The 19,084-nt window shown below is 41.8% G+C and overlaps 1 non-coding gene across 1 annotated transcript; it reads left to right on the top strand.

The window, feature by feature from the left end:
- The first annotated feature begins 18,486 nt into the window (after positions 1–18,486).
- trnaw-cca (transfer RNA tryptophan (anticodon CCA)) lies at positions 18,487–18,558 on the top strand. The gene has a single exon. It is a non-coding gene; the product is annotated as a tRNA-Trp (tRNA).
- Positions 18,559–19,084: the final 526 nt, after the last annotated feature.

Genomic DNA, 19,084 nt, shown 5'->3' with positions numbered 1-19,084 from the left:
TCAGCCGTGGTTGCTTTTTTCAGGCTTCTGAGGAGAGAAAATACGCATGACAGCCAGTGAAGGCATTTTTTGTGGACAGAGATCATCCTTAAACTCCACTTATGTGGATGGAGATTTTTTTTTTTAACGCCCTAAGGGAGTGGGGAAAATTAGCATTTCTAACATTTTCCATCCATCCATCCATCTTCTACCACTTATCTGAGGTTGGCTCGCAGGGGCAGCAGCCTAAGCAGGGAGGCCCAGACTTCGCTCTCCCCGGCCACTCTGTCCAGCTCCTCCCGGAGGATCATGAGGCGGTCCCAGGCCAATTGAGAGACATAGTCTCACCAATATGTCGTGGGTCTTCCCCGCGCCCTCAGACCTGCCCTGAACACCTCACGGGAGCTGACCAAAAGGCAAAGCTCTCAATTTACTGGGCAGTGAGCAAAAAAAAAAAAAAACAGTGTTGTCAACCTATCATCTAACGCAGCTCTTCAGGTGTTGGGGAGTGAGGTTTACTCAAACCCTAACCCTAACCTACACCCTAACCCTAATCATCCATCCATTCATCTTCCCTTCGCTTATCCAAGGTTGGGTCACGGAGGAAGCAGCCGAAGTAGGGAAGGCCAGACCTCCCTCTCCCCGGCGGCTTTGTCCAGCTCCTCCTGGCAGATCCTGAGGCGTTCCCAGGCCAGCTGAACGACAGTCTCTCCAATGTGTCCTGGGTCTTCCCCTTGGCCTCCTACCGGCCGGACGTGCCCTGAACACATCCCCAGGGAGGCATCCTGACCAGATGCCTGAGCCACCTCATCTGACACCTCTCAGTGCAAAGGTTCTACTACGAGTTCCTTTTGGATGACAGTGCTTCTCACCTTATCTCTAAGGGACAGCCAAGCCACTCTATGGAGAAAAGTCATTTCAACCACTTGCACCCACCATCTTCCGTTCTTTTGGTCACTAGCCAAAGCTCATGACCATTGCGACCCTCTTCACCACAACGGACCGATGCAGTCTGCATCACTGCAGACCCCGCACCGATCCACCTGTCCATCTTGCATTCCATCCTTCCCTCACTCGTGAGTACCCTGAGGTAGCTCAACTCCTGCACTTGGACTTTTTTTTTTTTTTTTTTTATAAAAAAAATAAATGTAAAATATAAAAAAAACAAATAAATAAAAATTGAAGTTGATTTTAAGATGCAGACTATAAAGCAGTCATTTCTTCACTATATGGGCCGAAGTATTGGGCCATATCCCACCTCCAATGTGGAGATGTCCGCCAGAAACAGATCTGTTTCTTCTGGAAAGACTTTCTGCAAAACTGTGGGAATTTTCCCAAGCATGTCGTGATGGACCTTGCTTTGTGCACAAGGAACACAGAAGGGTCTTCGCCAAAGTTTTCCCACAATGACTCAACTAAAGTGCCTCGTCCAACCTTTGATTGAGAGTCCCACTTAGTTTTTTGTCAGTCAATCCTGTGTAGCCTGAAGAGTAAAATGAGCAAAATAAAAGCCAGAGATCTGAGATCCAGTGGCTGATCCGTGGGCACAGTTTGTGTTTCCCCAAACAACAAAGCAGCCGTCCATCAGCAGCCAAGAGGCTGAACGTGATGCCGATGAGTCAAAGATGGAGTGGAACTAAAGACACAAAGAAGGCGAGCCGGGGTGGAAGCTAAAGAGAGGACCCAGCTTGGCGGAGAGGAGGTCCAAAGCTCTTTTTCAAGGGACAAATCCAGCAGGTCCTAAACAGGTGGTGCCAAGAACTGAGCTGCCTGACAGATGACAGCAAGGGAAAATGAGGGAAAAAAATGAGACAATCCTTATTTGGAATCACAGTGGTGACGCTCTGTCCTACATCTCACGTGTCCTACATCCTTGCACCATTTCAGGGGGATGATTTTGGATCCTGGTTCCCGAGCTTGACCATGAGGTCATGCGGGGGTCAGCCTCGATGTGCTGATGTGAGGACGATTAGCCTAATATGATTAGCGGCCAGACGACACGCGAGCAAAACCAGGTGGTGGTGTTGGCGTCAAAAGACACAGGTGTTGGTGGACACACTAGTTGCTGGGTAGCAAACAATAACAATGACAAGGGACCTTGGTTGAACCATTTATTAGGGCTGAAGATGATGTCAAGACTCAAAGGATAAATGAAGAATTTCAGCAAATGAGGACAGACTGTCTCACTTTTGACCTGGGCATAGGTCCAGATGGTGGACGGCAGCTGGGATCCATATTTTCCCACTGACGGAAAACCCAGGCTTTTGGAATATGGACGATTCATTCCGTATGGATATGAGGTTAAGTCAATAACGTCTATTTCTCTCACCGCAAAACCATTACGGTGCCCCCTGGTAAACCATCTAACTAAAATACAAATGGTACAAGGCAGAAGAAACATTGTAATTTATCTTACATTGATTATTTACTCTTATTCTGTCTACAACATTGTGTAATAAGAGTGTAAAGCCATTTAAAGCCGCAGAAAGTACGCTGTGCAGAAAAAAACAAGGAACTGCTAACGTGTGAGTCTGTTATCTTATGTCTAATAGTCTTATTTTCTCTAATTATATCTACTATATAGAGTAATACAAATGTAAAAGGTGACTATGGGAGTGTTGTTTTATGTCTGGAGGGCTCTAATCATGTTAAAACTGTATTTAGAAGGTCATTAACAGGTTTTCCTGGTATTTAGAAGGTCATTAACAGGTTTTCTTTGTCTCAAAGGTCTTATTTTCTCTTATTATGTCTACTATATTGGGTTATAGGAGTGTAAAGGTGACTATAGGGGTGTTATTTCATGTCTAGAGGGCTCTAATAATGTTAAAACTGTATTTAGAAGGTTGTAAACAGGTTTTCTATGGCATAACTGGGAAAATATTCAGTTTCTTAATGTTGAATCCTACTTCGTGGAAATTCACTTATTGGGTCTGGAACCTATTAACCGCCATAAACGAGTGACTGTACAACATTAGCCCGACACATGCTTTTTTCCTTTTATTTTTTTTACAGTTTAGTTATTTCAAATTTATTTTTTATAGTTCTAAATTGAATAATTTTTTTGTTATGCACTCAAAACTAATTTTTCACCGTAGTTTTAAATATGGTTTGGGTTTTTTTTAGCATTTTTTTTTACATTTTTTAGCTTCTGTTGCTATGGCAATTGAAGAGAGAAGGGGAGGGTTCGCGAGCTGAATCTCATCTAATAATTAACCATCACTTTTATTGGAAAATGTTATCAAAAATCGGAAACATCAATATTAGTACTGCAACTAACGGTTATTTTCCTAGTGGATTAACCCAAAGCTTGCCGGTCCAAATCAATATGAACCAAACACAAACAGTTAGTGGTTTGGTCAACAACATTTCAGAAAAGAGGCAAAAATGTTTGATTGAATGATTGCTGTTTTGCGTTAAAGCTGCTGCGTGTGAATATCTGGTCTGCTTTCATGCACGACTAAGGAAATATTAACATTTGCAAAGCTAAAATCAGAGGATATTTACATTTTTAAATCAAAAAACAAATTAATCCAATACCAAAATAGTTATCCCTTATTTGGATAATTGAGTAATCATCAATTCATCGATTAATCGAATGCCAAAATTGTTGTTGATTAATTGGATAATCAAGTAATCACCAATTCATTGATTCATCAAATACCCAAAAATAGTTGTCGAGTAATCATCAATTAATTGATGAGGCTCTAATGAACATCAAGCGAGCAGGAGGGTTTGGAGGGGTAGGAGCGAGCTGTGTGTCAAAAATACACATTTTTAAAAAGGACGTACCAATTACTTGCAGAGTTTCGCCATTCGCTAGTAGGTGTGGAACGTAAGTCCTACTGTACTGCATTAAAAAGAAAGCAATGCAGTCCTGGTTGTGTCTCAAGTCTCCTCTTGGTCCTCAGAGGATGGGAAGAGTGTCTCAGGTGAAGTCTTGTATTTGTTTCTTCCAACAACAAAAAAAGAAGTGCTTTGTGGCAAACAAATCGCTCAGGTTTCCTCAACCTGGAGCCAGTCCAAAGACGTGGGACGTGGTTCTGTTACCGAGAAAGGGCTGTGGGAATGACCCTGATGGTTGGAGTTACAAGCGGACTCTTTAAGAAGCTGTCACTCATCGTTTCCAGGTCCTTCATTTAAATTCTGCACCAAGACGAGTAAACCTTGAACCGTTTTGTTTTAGTTCTGACTCCCTCCACAAAGTCCCTCCTGTCAGAACACCTGTCCGCCTTTTTTGGGGGGCGGCCTCCTGGAGCACCTTAAGGTCCTGGGGGCCAAACCTGGAGCTTCGTCAGGCCCACCTTGTCTTTTGTCCTCGGCATGTGAGCGGCGCTCGTATTCCTCGCTCCCATTTGTGGCTCCGTAAGGGAATACCTCAACTACATGGGGTCCGGACCGCGGTCGCCATCATGAGAGTGTGTGTTTGTTGATGTGTGTTAATCGAGCGGCGGCTGAATGGTGCACCTGCGTCATTGATGCAGCCGTCCCACCCCGACCTTCCACCTTGAGCGCGTAACTTTAAACCATGAAAAAGCGGAAGCATCCAAAGTCTACGTGCGCTGGTATTGTGTGTGTTGCGGTTGTGCGACTGGGTCATGCGCGGGTTGCCTGATTGAAAAGACAAAACTTCCTACACGAGCGAACAATAGTTGCACTTCCAAGTGCAGGGTTCACACACGGGGCCCAGGAAGCGTACAATAGGCTGTTTGGCAGCTGGGAACATGTGAAGCCAGCTGTGAAGGACATTAGGTCGGGCCGCCCAGCACCATGAGAACCGCATTGTACAGGAGACAGCACAATCTGTCCCCTTTGGGAGGCGCGTTATTACTGGCTTTATTGTTATTGCTGCCTGTTTGTTGAAGGGACGGGCCTGCCAGGGGGGAGTAATCCGGCCGTCAGCACTCCCGCTAATGACCTAATTGGTCTCTTCTCTCCCAGTCAAAACGCAGCCCTCGGCCTCACGGAAATGCTAAGCCCCCCCGAGCCCCTCGCTCTCCACGAGCTGGAGAGATGCGTGATGCCTTTGCAAAAGTGGACTCGTCACCACGCCGGCTCGCATTGTCGTCATTCCTTTCTCCGTCACGCACAAGGAGGCGACTTCTCAGGGTTTAACCTCACGGATCAAAGTGACTGATGTGTTGTCAGACAGAAGCTCGCTAAAGAGACGCGACTTAAAGGACTGACAATGAAGCACTCATCAGAGTTCGCACCAACTTCTTCAATAATGGCTTGTCCAGTCAGCTTCTATTGGGATTTATTCCACAAACAAATCATCAACTTTAACGCTGTCGGCCGTTCCCGTCAGCAAATACTGCTAGCTTAGCTTTGATAGCTCCAGACGATGTCCCTATACTGCAGCGGGAAAATGTTTATAGCAAGAAAATACTTATGATTTGTATTTAACTTGTGATTTTTGCAGTCATTTTAGCTAGATAGATGTTTATTGTCATTGCACACAGTATACAACCAAATTTTGGTTTGGTGGCTCCACTTCCGTGTAACTGGTGTAAAAATATAGATATAAAATATAGAATGCAAAATATACAGTATGGTGATTTATAGACATTTTTACACATTTATATTCATCATTGTAATTGGGGGTGCTTGAGATGAAAAATAAAGTGAAAATGAATGAAAATGAATACAATTATTTTAAAAATATTTGAGTACATTTAAATTGAATTAAAAAATACATGTAAAATAAAGTAAAAAATAATCATCAAATAGCAAAATATCTTTAAAAAAATAAAAGAAAAATAAAAGAAAATAAAAAAAAAATTTGGAATCAATATTTGCAATAAAAGTGAATGTTGTAATGAGCCCAGAGCCAGAGCCCTCCTTCTCTCTCTTCCATTGCCATTGTTCACTCACGACACAATCCAGATTTAACAGCTAATTGTGCCTCAAACACTTGATTAAACATAAAATGTATACCAGGGGTCACCAACGTTTTTCCTTGTGAGAGCTACTTTTACAAAATGAAAATGGCCAAGAGCTACTCATTTTTGTAACATTTCTTTTCAGAGCTTATTTTAAACCCAAAAACAGCAAATATGCTTGCTTTACCAGAACATCAACAAAATGCTGGTGTCCACAACTCACATGTTGTATTTCACAATGCATTTCTTTCTACTGTTCTTTCATTATTAACTGAAAACCTGAATGAAAAGCAGGCTTGCGGGCACCTCATGTGGTCGTGGGGGCTACCTGGTGCCCACGGGCACCACGTTGGTGATCCCTGATGTATAGCGACTCACCACCAATCACTGATGATGTCATTGATCCATCATCACGTGGAATCAGAGTCACGGTGCAGCCTTCAGCCTGCTGGTCAGGCTAGCAGGGGTTTCATAAAGTAATTACATCCAAATAAATAAATACATTTCATATAAAATACAATAAAATGAAATACACTTAAAAATAAAAATAATTGAATTAAATCCGTTTTCTAAGATTTTCCTTGTACTGTGTGTGTTTTCCAATAAATATAAATGTAAAAATGACGTGGAAGTCAGCTACTTGGTTAAAAGCAGTAACTTTTAATGAGGTTTGTACGGAAATAAGTGGTCTGTCCAGAGGTGATGAGTCAAAATCAAACGGGTTCTCCCATCATGGCGGGATCTGCCGCCTCTCTTCCTCAGCAGAATAATCCCATCAGTGGATCGGAGTCGTGTGCGTTTGACTGATGTTACTTCACATGATTTCTGCCTATTGAAGTTGGGATCTTTTCATTTTTGCTCTCGCAGCCTTTTCAAGCTGCTCTGCCGCCATGCAGCTTAACCTCGCCGCCGCCTCTGCCGCCATGGGACCCCCCCCCCCCCCACACACACACACCACACCTGCACATCCCTCCTGGAGTGGATCGGTTCTGGTGTTAATACTTTTACTGTGGAGAATATTCACAACCTTTAAGTGTCCTTCTGGGAAGGACAAATCACCCACCCATCAGCACATTAGGTACCCTACCACGGTGCTCGGTACCCCGCAGCACTCCGCCTTTAACCACTTTTGACAACACAAAAAGTGTTTAAATGGGATTCCGTGGCGAGGTCAGTTTCTCGACGGACTTATTCCATCGTTTCCTAAAGCTAATCCAATCAAGTAGCGGCTAGCTTCAACTCACTGGTAGCGCCGCCAAGTGCCTCTCCGAAACGACGCTTTGCCATGTGAGCTCAGGGGTCAGGGGTTGGAGGTCGCAGGGCGTCGAGGTGAGGTGGTGGTGTTTTTTAGGATTCTGGAGCTCATGTGTTAGTGTAACTGAAGCTGTCAGGCGGTCCAGAGGTCGCCTCCCCAAAGCACGCCGGCTGTCTCTTTTAATAGACTAAACACACCCGGCGCTCTGAAGCGACACACGATGAGGAGCCACGGGATTGACTTCATAATTGTGCCCCCGCCCCACCACCCCCACCACCACCTTCCCTTGCAATTTTCTAATGCTTAATGGACACGGACAATAACATGAGAGGCCGCATGTCGCCCTGCGCTTTGACTCGCAGCTTAAAAATGATTAGAGAAAAAAAAAAAAAAGCTTCCAGTTTCTTCTTTGCCTTAATGAAACCCACAGCATGGTGACATGTACTACAAATACTTTCTAGTACTGCAAATTGGACACTGCCATACATAACCGCCTCAAAGTGTGGTGTCAAGACGCTTTGGTAAAATCCTGGTAATTATAACTTCTCAACAACAACAGTAGTTTCTGACGTGAGTGCTAGCATGTACGCTAACTCAAATGTATATATAGTGTATTAGGCACGATGACAAACTACTAGTACTGCAAAGTGGACACAACTACATGTAGGCCTGTCACAATAACAAATTTTGCTGATCGATAATCGTGCTAAAAATTATCGTCGATAATCTACGTTATTGTCAACCTTTTTTTCTTAGACCATTTTTAAATTCATTATTGACATTAGAGGTGTAACTCTCATTTGAACCACATTAGCTTGACACAGAAGTTACCTGTACGTATGTTGTTTAAAATTCAAGCCATATAACCGTTCTTTTTCAATGTAGCCAGCGACACTGGCTGTGAGCGTGCACCATTTTGCACTGTTTTGTTTATATTTACATTGATATTTACATATTTACATTGACCATACCTCAGTAAGTGACTGTCGGGACGAAGGCTCCGCTGCCCGGGGCACCTCCATCGGTAGCTTTTTTTTTTCCCGGTGGAGAAAACTGTCTGTGTTGGTCGACCGTGTTCATGCGCTCACCTTGTTCATTCTGTTTAAAACCAAAATATTCCCACACTGGTGCGGTCGGCTGTGCCATTCGCCTTAGAAGCCATCGCTTCTGTGCCTTCATTCATGTTAGAGTATGCCGTCTCGCGAGGCTAACTGCTAACTGTAGCCACTCATTAGTAGCCCCGCCTCCACAAAGAGGCTGAATGACACATGCAGCGTGAACCCTCCAGTCATCCAGCCTGTGTGAAACACGCATACATGCGCATGTCAATTTATCGAGGGTGTCATAATTATCGACCCATTTTTTTTTAGCATTCGATTAATCGATTCATCGATTATCGTGACAGGCCTAGACATGTATATACACTGGTGTGAAAAAGTGTTTGCCCCCGGATTTCTTATTCTTTTGCATATTTGTCACACTTAAATGTTTCACATCATCAAACAAATGTAAATATTAGTCAATGACAACACAACTCAACACAAAATGCAGTTTTTTAATGAAACTTTTTATTATTAAGGGAAAAAAAAATCCCAACCTACATGGCCCTGTATGGAAAATGTGATTGCCCCCCCCGTTAAACATAACTTAAATGATATTAACTGAGATCTGTCAGTGTGGAAAAGGTTATAAAGCCATTTCTAAAGCTTTGGGACTCCAGCCAACCACAGTGAGAGCCATTATCCACAAATGGCCAAAACATGGAACTGTGGTGAACCTTCCCAGGAGTGGCCGGCCAACCAAAATGACCCCAAGAGCGCAGCGATGACTCATCCGAGAGGTCACAAAAGACCCCACAACAACATCCAAAGAACTGCGGGCCTCACTTGCCTCAGTTAAGGTCAGTGTTCATGACTCCACCATAAGAAAGACACTGGGAAAAAACGGCCTGCATGGCAGAGTTCCAAGACCAAAACCACTGCTGAACAAAAACAACATTAAGGCCAGAAAACATCTTGATGATCCCCAAGACCTTTGGGAAAATACTCTGTGGTCTGACCAGACAAAAGTTGAACTTTTTGGAAGGTGTGTGTCCCATTACATCTGGCGTAAAAGTAACGCCACATTTCAGAAAAAGAACATCATAGCAACAGTAAAATGTGGTGGTGGTAGTGTGATGGTCTTCAGGACCTGGAAGACTTGCTGTGATCAATGGAAGCATGAATTCTGCTGAAGGAGAATGTTGGTGACCTCAAGCTGAAAGCAACTTGGGTTGTGCAGCAGGACAATGATCCAAAACACACCAGCAAGTCCACCTCTGAATGGATGAAGACTTTGGAGTGGTCTAGTCCAAGTCCTGACCTGAATCTTATTGAGATGCTGAACTGCATTTTGCGTTCAATTGTGTCATCATTAACTAATATTTAAATTTGTTTGATGATCTGAAACATTTAAGTGTGACAAACATGCAAAAAAATAAGAAACCAGGAAGGAGGCAAACACTTTCACACCACTGTAACCATGTCAACTTTTAGGGAAAATGCTGGCAATTAGAACTTCTGAACATCAAGAGTAGTTTCCTAAGTGTTTGCTAGCTTTGCTAGCATCTATCAACTTGTATATATCAGGCACGAAGGCAAACCATTAGTACTGCAAATTGGACACAAGCGTATAAACAGTACAGTGATTATGTCAAGTTTTGGGGAATTATATCAAGACATTTTGATCAAATCCTGGTAATTATAACTTAAGAACAACTGGAGTAGTTTCCGACAGGAGTGCTAGCATGTACGGGTTAACTCAATTTGTATGTTTTACGTATTTCCCAAAAAACTCAAGCAAATAAGTAACATTTTCACTCAACCAGGGGTGTCCAAAGTGCGGCCCGGGGGCCATTTGGGTCCACAACTGTTTTGCTTTAATTGGCCTGCTGCGCTTTCGAAACCTATGATTTAACAAGAAAACAAAAAAAAACAAAAAAAACTGAAAAATCAGCAGTAACTTAACAAAACTAAAGTAAGAATATTAAGAGGAAAAAAACTTGTAATTTAACAAGAATGTTCTTCTTCTTCTATCCTTGTTCTGTTCTATGTTCTATGTTCTATCCTTCTATGACTCTGTGGTGTCCTCAGCCATCTTCTATGCTGTGGGCTGCTGGAGAGGGGGCAGCACGGACAGGGACAGGAGCAGGATCAATAGACTGATCAGGAGAGCGAGCTCTGTCCTGGACGGTCCTCTGGACTCCGTGGAGGAAGTGGGGGAGAGAAGGATGTTGGCTAAGCTGACATCCATCATGGACAACACCTCTCACCCGCTACATGACACTGTGGGTTCCCTTAGCAGCTCCTTCAGCAGCAGACTGTTACACCCACGGTGGAAGAAGGAGAGGTTCCGCAGGTCCTTCATACCGACCGCTGTCAGGCTCTACAACACCTGAACCATTTTGTATTTCACTATGTCTATGCATTGCATGCATTGTCTATGACTATGCATTCTTTACTTGTGTACATACTTGCGTATCTTGCTTGCTGCTGTAACAGATGAATTTCCCTGCTGTGGGATTAATAAAGTACTACTACTACTAATACTAAGAAAAAGTTGCAATTTTACAAGAATAAGATAAAATGAGGAAAAATAACGTCATTTTAGTAGCATAAAGCTGAAATATTTAAGAAAAATGACCAAATTGTTTAAAAGGCGCAATGTTATGAGAAAGAAACAAAAACAACGAATGACATCATTTTTGGAAAAAGTCAAAATAATATGGGAATAAAGTCATAATTATTTTAGAAAATTTACAAGAAGAAAGTAAAATAGTGGGCCGTCTCTGCTGGCCCACTGCGCTGTTGAACTTGGCCTTGCTGTCACTCCGAGGTAACCAAATACCCGGGACAGACCTCGGGATGGGGCTGGGGGCTGGAAGGGTTGGGGAGTAGGGGTGTGCGGGGGTTGGGGGGAGGGGGTTTCGGGCGATGGGCTCCGTTGGGACGCCGAGTGCATTTCAAACCCATCAGTGTCAGTTAGTTGCCTAAGTGGTGACATAATCACCACCGCCATGGACACTCCTCTGGGACAGGAGAGGGGGTAGGAGGGGGAGTGGAGGCGCTCATACCTTGCCCTCCTGTCATGGTGGGTGAGTGGGGGGGGGGCATACTGGGGTTGGTTGATGACGCACTAAGTAGCAAAGTTTAGCAAAGTTTTAGCAAGTCTGAACAATCGGCTCAGTTTCGCCCCCTGAGGTGTGCAGTGGTATTACACAATGCTATCAAAGGATGACTTTTCTCTACTTTTGTACTGTTCTGCATGTTTGCTGTTACCGGGCAGAATACAAGATGTCACCTCTCACCTCCATCTCACGTCGAGAGCAAAAAGTGTCCCTCGCTGGTCACTTGACCTCCCAGAAGTCCCCTAATGAGGAAGAAGACAACAGAAGCTTATCACCGGCCAATTAAGATGGCCGACAACCACCGCGCTTCTATCAGAGGGCGGGGGAACACGATGAACAGAAAAGAGAGGACTTCAAAATAAAAGACGTTTTGGAGTAGTTTCGACAAGGGTTTAATTGTGTGGTCAAAACTGCAAGTACAGAATCACACTGAGCCATTCCAAACACAAATAAAGAGCACCGAACGTATTGAACCATATTTTAGCAAAGTAAGGTTTACTATTCAAACATTTCTGACGAAACCATAATATCATGAAACTCACGCCGCCTCTTCTTGCAAGCCGATCTTTCTGACTAGCGAAACCCGGAAATAGGACCGGAATTGAACATCACAAACCGGAAATACTTTTTAGCAGTAATATTTTGAAATTCAAACTTAAATATACCACAAATTGTTATTTAAACAACTTGCAATCACTTTTTACAGCAGTGTTATTTATTTAAACCCGTGAACTTATTTATTTATTTCTTGAAAAACGTCTTAAGGGCCACACATTAGAAGTTGGTTAGCTGAGCACTAGATGGCACTAATGAATGACAATTACACTCTGCTGCTCTTCCCCCATCACATACTTGAAATATTAACACCAAATATGCAGTCCCTATGTGCTCACTCTGTAATTACACGCACACATTTTTATCCCATTCTTATCATTTTTATGTTCAATTCACGGCTCCTCTGCAAGCACCTTCAATCTCTTTAATGCATTCCCGTCTCAATTGTTTGTTGTTTTAATTACAATGTTAATGCTGCGTGTTCATCAACAGACAATTTAACATGCTCGGCAAAAGAAACACACAATTTAATGACCTTTAAATCTTAAATAACAATTTCCACTTTGCCATGAACGGAATTGATTTCACTTGTTTAATTAACTTGCAGGTTGGTTTAGCAGGAGGGACCTCTGACCTCGGGGAAAAGCTTAAAGCGTGTTAAAAATGCTAAAAATAACAATACTTAATATAAGCAAATACAAAGCATTTTATTTGGAACATTAATGGGGGAAAACCAAATTTCAGGACATTGATTGAATACTTGATTGATTACCAAAGCACTGGTTTGATCGTGTGAGAATGAATGAACTTGTAATTGCACTCTATGATAAATGTGGTAGAAGTCATGAGCTTCTGACGGCCTGCCGGGTTTGGCCTCCTTGCGCAGAAAAGCGTAGAAACGATCAAAATCACACAAAGCACTTGGAGTAGAAATGGTGTGTGAAGGTGAAATGAAATTATTGTAGCAGCCTGAATATTTTGATGCTGGAATATTTTTGGGGCCGGAAAATTAAGAATTCCGGAAACCGGCAATTTTTGGATGTTGAAAATACATAGCTTGCATGCTTTGGATGGGATACATGTTTTGAATTGGTCGAAAAATGTGGAAGTGGTAATAATTCATAAGACTAAAGGAATTTGTGTGCAATTTTATGAAAAGTGGGAATTTTGGAATGTGGAAAATTGATAGTTTGAACATCCTAAGGGAGTGTAATGTTTTTGATGTGGGAATGTTTGAAATTGTTGGAAAAATGTGCAACTTTGTGGACATTGTCCATTCACTGTCAATGGGAATGTTGGTGCGGAAAATGTTGAATTATGGAAAACATGTTTTTTGAGGTGGGGGGGGGGCGTGTCAGTAGATAGCCGTCGGGTCCAGAATGAGATGAACATTTTGATGGTGGAATGGTTTTGAATTGGTTAACAAATGTGGAAGTGGCAAAAAGTCTTCAAATCAAGGGAACTTGTGTTGTGGAAAAATTGTCCATTCATTTTTAAAGGGAATGTTTTTTCGGAAAATGTGGAATTACAAAAAATATGGAGGGGAATATGTGTTGACAGTTAGTCACTGTGTCCTAAATTAGATGAACATTCCGACATTGCAATGGCTTGAATGGGTGGAGAAATGTGGAAGTAGTAATAATTCTTAAGACCAAAGGGAACTTGTGTGACATTTTGAGAAAAGTGGGAATTTTGGGATGTGGAAAATTGTTGGTTTGAATATTATGACAAAATGGAAAGTTTTGGTCTTGGAATGTTTTAATTTGGTCGAGAAATGTCAGAAATGTGGAACTTGTGAGTTCATTGTCAATGGGAATGTTGTTGCGGAAAATGAGAAATTAGAAAATGTGGCTTTTTTTATGTGTCAGTAGTTAGCCATCGTGTCCCGAATGAGCAGAATATTTACATGTTGGAATTGTTTGAATCCGTTGCAATGTGCAAGTGGTAAGAATTCTTCTGATCAGAAGAATTTTGTATTAGGAAAATATGGAATTTTGGGAAAAGTGGGCATTTTCAGGATGTGGAAAATTGATAGTTTGACTGTTGTGAATAAGCTGAATGTTTTTTGTTGGAATGGTTTGAATCAGTTGAGAAATGTGAGAAACATGGAACTTGTAAATGTTATTCATTCATTTTCAGTGGGAATGTTGTTGCGGAAAAGGTGGAATTACAGAGAATGTGGGAATTTTTAAAAATTGTGTCAGTATATAGTCATTGTGACCTGAATTGGCTGAACATTTTGATGCTGGAATGTTTTAAATGGGTCAAGAAATGCGGAAGTAATGAGAATTCTTCAGATCGACAGGATTTTGTGTTGTGGAAAATGTGGAATTTCTAAAAAACTGAACATTTTGGGATGTGGAAAATTGTTCGTTTCATTGTCCTGAATAAGAGGAATGTTTTCATGCTGGAATGGTTTGAATTGTTTGAGGAATGTGAGAAATGTGTAACTCGTAAAAATTGTCCATTATTGTCAATGGGAATGTTGTTGTGGAAAATGTGGAATCAGGGAAAATGTTTTTCAAATGAGCTGTTGTGTACAGAATAAGCTGAACATTTTCATGTTGAGGTTAAGAAATGTGGATGTAGTAAGAATTCTTTTTTGAAATTCTTTTGTTTTGAAAATGTGGAATTTGGGAAAATTTTGGGAACTTTGGGGTGTGTAAAATTGTTAGTTTGAATGTCCTGAAAGACCAGAATGTTTTGGTGTTGGAATAGCGTGAGAAATGTGGAACTTCTAAAAATTGTCCATTCATTTTCAATGGGAACGGTGTTACGGAAAAGGTGGAATGGCGGAGAATGTGGGAATTTTTGGAATTGTGTCAGGAGGTAGCCATTGTGTCCGGACTTAGCTGAACATTTTGATGTTGGAAAGATAAAAAAAATATGACGTGGTTTTGTAATTAAAGTCAATGATTTTGGTGTCGAAACGCGAGTAAAGGTAAGAAAAGCACCTCAGCTGGTATCAGTTGATATCAGAGGGTTTGAGTAAATCGGCGCTGATACGGTCCAAAACGTGTTAACTGTTGTCAAAGCTCCGGTGCCTCTGAGACGACCCGGGAGCTCGCCGATAACGACGGCCCAAATTTCTCCGACCCCCTTCCCCACATCCATCCCCCCCCTCCCTATGCCACGGATCTCGCTCTAATCACCCTACTGGGTCGCCGTCCTGCAGTTGTGTCGTTGGACCTTATCACAGGCCCGGGCTTAATCCTCGATAAGATATGTGACACACGCACACACACACACACACACACACACACACACACACACACACACACACACACACTAGTTGTGGGCTGAGTGAAACGGACCTTGTGCTCACTTTGTTTCACTTCTGGAAACTCCTAGAAACACCAGTGAGAGGAATGACGAGGCGGACCTTCTATGAATCTGTTTCAGAATCAGAACCGCTCTGGTAGCGAGAATGAAAAGGTGCTCTCGTGAAAGACGTCTGGAGGCGACAAGGACAGGAAGTGTCCTTTTAAATCACAGGAAGTGCACCTTGTCATATTTACGGCGTGTGCAGTGAGAAGACTGCGATAGCCAGCTTTTATTGTCGCCAGCGGCAGAAATTATAGAGAGCTCAAGACCTTATCACTTAAGTTTGGATGGGGACGCCCGTCGCACCCCCCAACCCTCTTCGCCTCCCTCCCCAGCAGCAGCATATGTATTTTTATCTGTGGCCCCTCCATTGTGCACGACAGCCAGTGTACGCGCTCGCTGTGTGCAAACGGCAATAATCTCATGCAGCAGATTAAGTGGATTAATTAGGGTTCTATTCATCAGGGTGAATTGGTACCTAAAGAGCTTCCCGCTGCAATGACAAGGATTTTTCAGCCGTAATTATCCCGGGAAGAACGTGTGCCGTGTGGAAGGGAGAGGAGGCGGGAAGCTTCATTCCAAGAGTTACTTTTAGTTCTGCATCATGCACCAAAAAGCTTCGCTTCATGCACTAAAACATTCCCCGAATTTACAGGTTTCCCCAGAATTCCACATTTTCCGTCCCAAAATTTCCCACTGAAATTATTGTTTTGTCACATTTTTCGTAACAACATTCCCACCGAAAATGAACGGACAATTGCCACAAGTTCCACATTTCTCAAGCCATTCAAACCATTCCAACATGAAAAGATTGAGACTTCCCCAAATTCCCCTTTTTCCAAACACAAATTCTCTTTAGTCTTAATAATTATTGTTACTTCCACATTTCTGGACAGATTCAAACCATTCCAACTATTTTCAACATTCCCAAAATGTCCTGGTTTTCCCAGATTTCCACTTTGTCCTTTCTCATTGAAATGAATGTTTGTCATGTCATTTTCCCAAATTTCTCAACCCAGTCACAGCATTCCAACATCAGGATGTTCCGCACATTTGGGACATGCTACAGCTCCACTGACACATTCCCAAAAATTCTCGCATTCTTCCCGTAAGTCAACATTTTCTGTGACAACATTCCCAGTGAAAATAAACAGACCCTTTCTACAAATTCCATATTTCTCAAGTGATTCAAAACATTCCAACACTAAAACAGGCAGGCTATCTATTTTCAACATTCCCCATATTCCTGGGTTTTCCCCAGAATTCCACATTTTCCAACCCCAAAATTCCCATTGAAATTAATGTTTGTCACAGTTCCTGTAACATTACTACTGAAAATGAATGAACAATGTCTACAAGTTCCACACTTCTCAAGTGATTCAAACCATTCCAACATGAAAAAATTCAGAATAACAATTTCCTACATCTGGAAATTTCCCCAAATTCAAAATTTTCCAAACCAAAATTCCCTTTGGTCTTAAGAATTATTGCTGCTTCAACATTTCTGAACAGATTCAAACCATTCCAACACATAATCAGAGTTTTTTCAACATTCCCAAAATCTCTTGTTTTTTCCCCAGAATTCCACATTGTCCGTCTCAAGAATTCTCATTGAAATTAATGTTTGTCACATCATTTTCCCACATTTCTCAACCCTGTCAAGACAAACCATATGTTTGGGGCATGAGGCATATCCACTGACACATCCCCCAAAATTCCCACTTTTTTTGCTAATTCAACATTTTCCGTGACAACATTCCCAGTGAAAATTAAAAGACCGTTTCTACAACTTCTACATTTCTCACATTTAGCAAATGATTCAAACCATTCCAACATAAAAACAGGCAGGATATCTGATACCCAAAATTCCTAGGTTTTCTCCAGAATTCCACATTTTCCAACCCCCAAATTCCCATTGAAAAGAAGGTTTTGTCACATTTTCTGTAGCAACATTCCCACTGAAAATGAATGGGCAATTTCTACAAGTTCCACAAATTCTGAAGCAATTCAAACCATTCCAACACATACTGTAAACAGTCAGACTTTTTTCAACATTCCCAAAATTTCCTGGTTTTCACAGATTTCCACATTGTCTGTCCCAAAAATTCCCATTTAAATTAATGTTTGTCACGTCATTTTCCGGGGTCTAGTGGTTAGCATGTTAGCCAACACAATAACAGCTTGGAGATCGGCAAGACCTGGGTTCGATTCTCCCCTGGGCATTTCTTTGTGTGTGTGTGTGTGTGTGTGTGTGTGTGTGTGTGTGTGTGTTCCAAAAACATGCAGGTGAGGTTAATTGACGACTCTAAATTGTCCATAGGTATGAATGTGAGTGTGAATGGTTGTTTGTCTATATGTGCCCTGCCATTGGCTGGCGACCAGTCCAGGGTGTACCCCGCCTGCCGCCCGAAGCCACGACCCTAATGAGGAAGAAGCGGTATAGAAAATGGATGGATGGACGTCATTTTCCCACATTTCTCAACCCATTCAAACCATTCCAGGATCATAATAATCCACACATTCGGGACATCAACTAACACATTCCCAAAAATGTCCATATTGTTAAAATAAGTCATCATTTTTCATGACAACATTCCCAGTGAAAACTACACAAGCCATTTGTACAACTTCCATATTTCTCAAGTGATTCAAACCTTTCCAACACAAAAACAGGCAGGCTATCTATTTTCAATATTCCCCAAATTCCTGGGTTTCCCCCAGAATTCCACATTTTCCAAACCCCAAATTCCCATTGGAATTAATATTTGTCACATTTTCTGTAACAAAATTACGACTGAAAATGAATAGACAATTTGTACAAGATCTAAATTTTTCAGGCGATTCAAACCATTTCGACATAATTCATAGTTGAACATTTTCCGCACAAACATTCCCATTGAAAATGAACAGACAAGTTCAAAAATGATCCTTTGAATGTGATCATTGTGAAAAAATCTTTTATTCTATTTATTTGCTGCCATTTGTTCGCAGTGAAACACAAAAACTTTCTTGTTATCGTCAACCTTCAATGACTGCCAAGGACCGACCCCGCAGCTGCAGGCGGGAATTTCATGAAAAAGAACAGCATGTGCATATTTATTGCTGTAAATGTAAAAAGTTTGCGAAGGAGATGCATTTTTTTGTCATGTCTTTCTTTAATGAGGAAGCTCCCGAGGCTCACCCTTTGCATTTCTAATGATGTCGCCGCAACTCTGCAGGCATCCTCTGTCATTGTGCGGAGAATTTAGGCCAAGCCACTAAACGGTTGGGGATTTCTCCGATCTAAAGTGACATTTTGGGGAATATCGGAGCATTCTATGCAGAAAAAAGACCCTGTGGCGCAATGGTAGCGCATCTGACTCCAGATCAGAAGGTTACGTGTTCAAGTCACGTCGGGGTCACCAAAGACTATGGGTTTGTACTAGAGGTGTCCAAAGTGTTACCTTATTATAAAATCATAACTTGACAAGAAAACTAAAAAAAGACTGCAGAACTGTGAAAATCTGCAGAGTCAAAGTCAAAATATTATGAGAAAAAGTTGTAATTTAATGACAAAAAAGTGAGGAAAAATAACATTACTTTTGTAGCACAGTTGAAACATTATGGAAATGGAAAAAATAGATGTGATTTTCTGAGAATAAAGGCAAAATAACTCTAAAAACGAAAAACTATGGAAAAGTCAATGAAATTTTAAAGTAAAAACACGTTGGACCCTTTGAAAGGTTAAAATTTATTATGGGAAACAAAATAACAAATACTCCTCCCTGAGCTACCACCTTATCGTGGTGGAGGAGTTTGCGTGTCCCGATGATCCTAGGAGCTAAGTTGTCAGGGGTTTTTATGCCCCTGGTAGCGTCACCCACGACAAACAGGTCCTAGGTGAGGGACCAGACAAAGAGTAGCTCAATAGACCTCTATGATGACAAA

The sequence above is a fragment of the Dunckerocampus dactyliophorus genome, chromosome 2 (genome assembly GCF_027744805.1).
Source record: "Dunckerocampus dactyliophorus isolate RoL2022-P2 chromosome 2, RoL_Ddac_1.1, whole genome shotgun sequence".
NCBI classification, from domain to species: domain Eukaryota; kingdom Metazoa; phylum Chordata; class Actinopteri; order Syngnathiformes; family Syngnathidae; genus Dunckerocampus; species Dunckerocampus dactyliophorus.
This window is presented reverse-complemented; position numbering and strand designations above follow the sequence as displayed.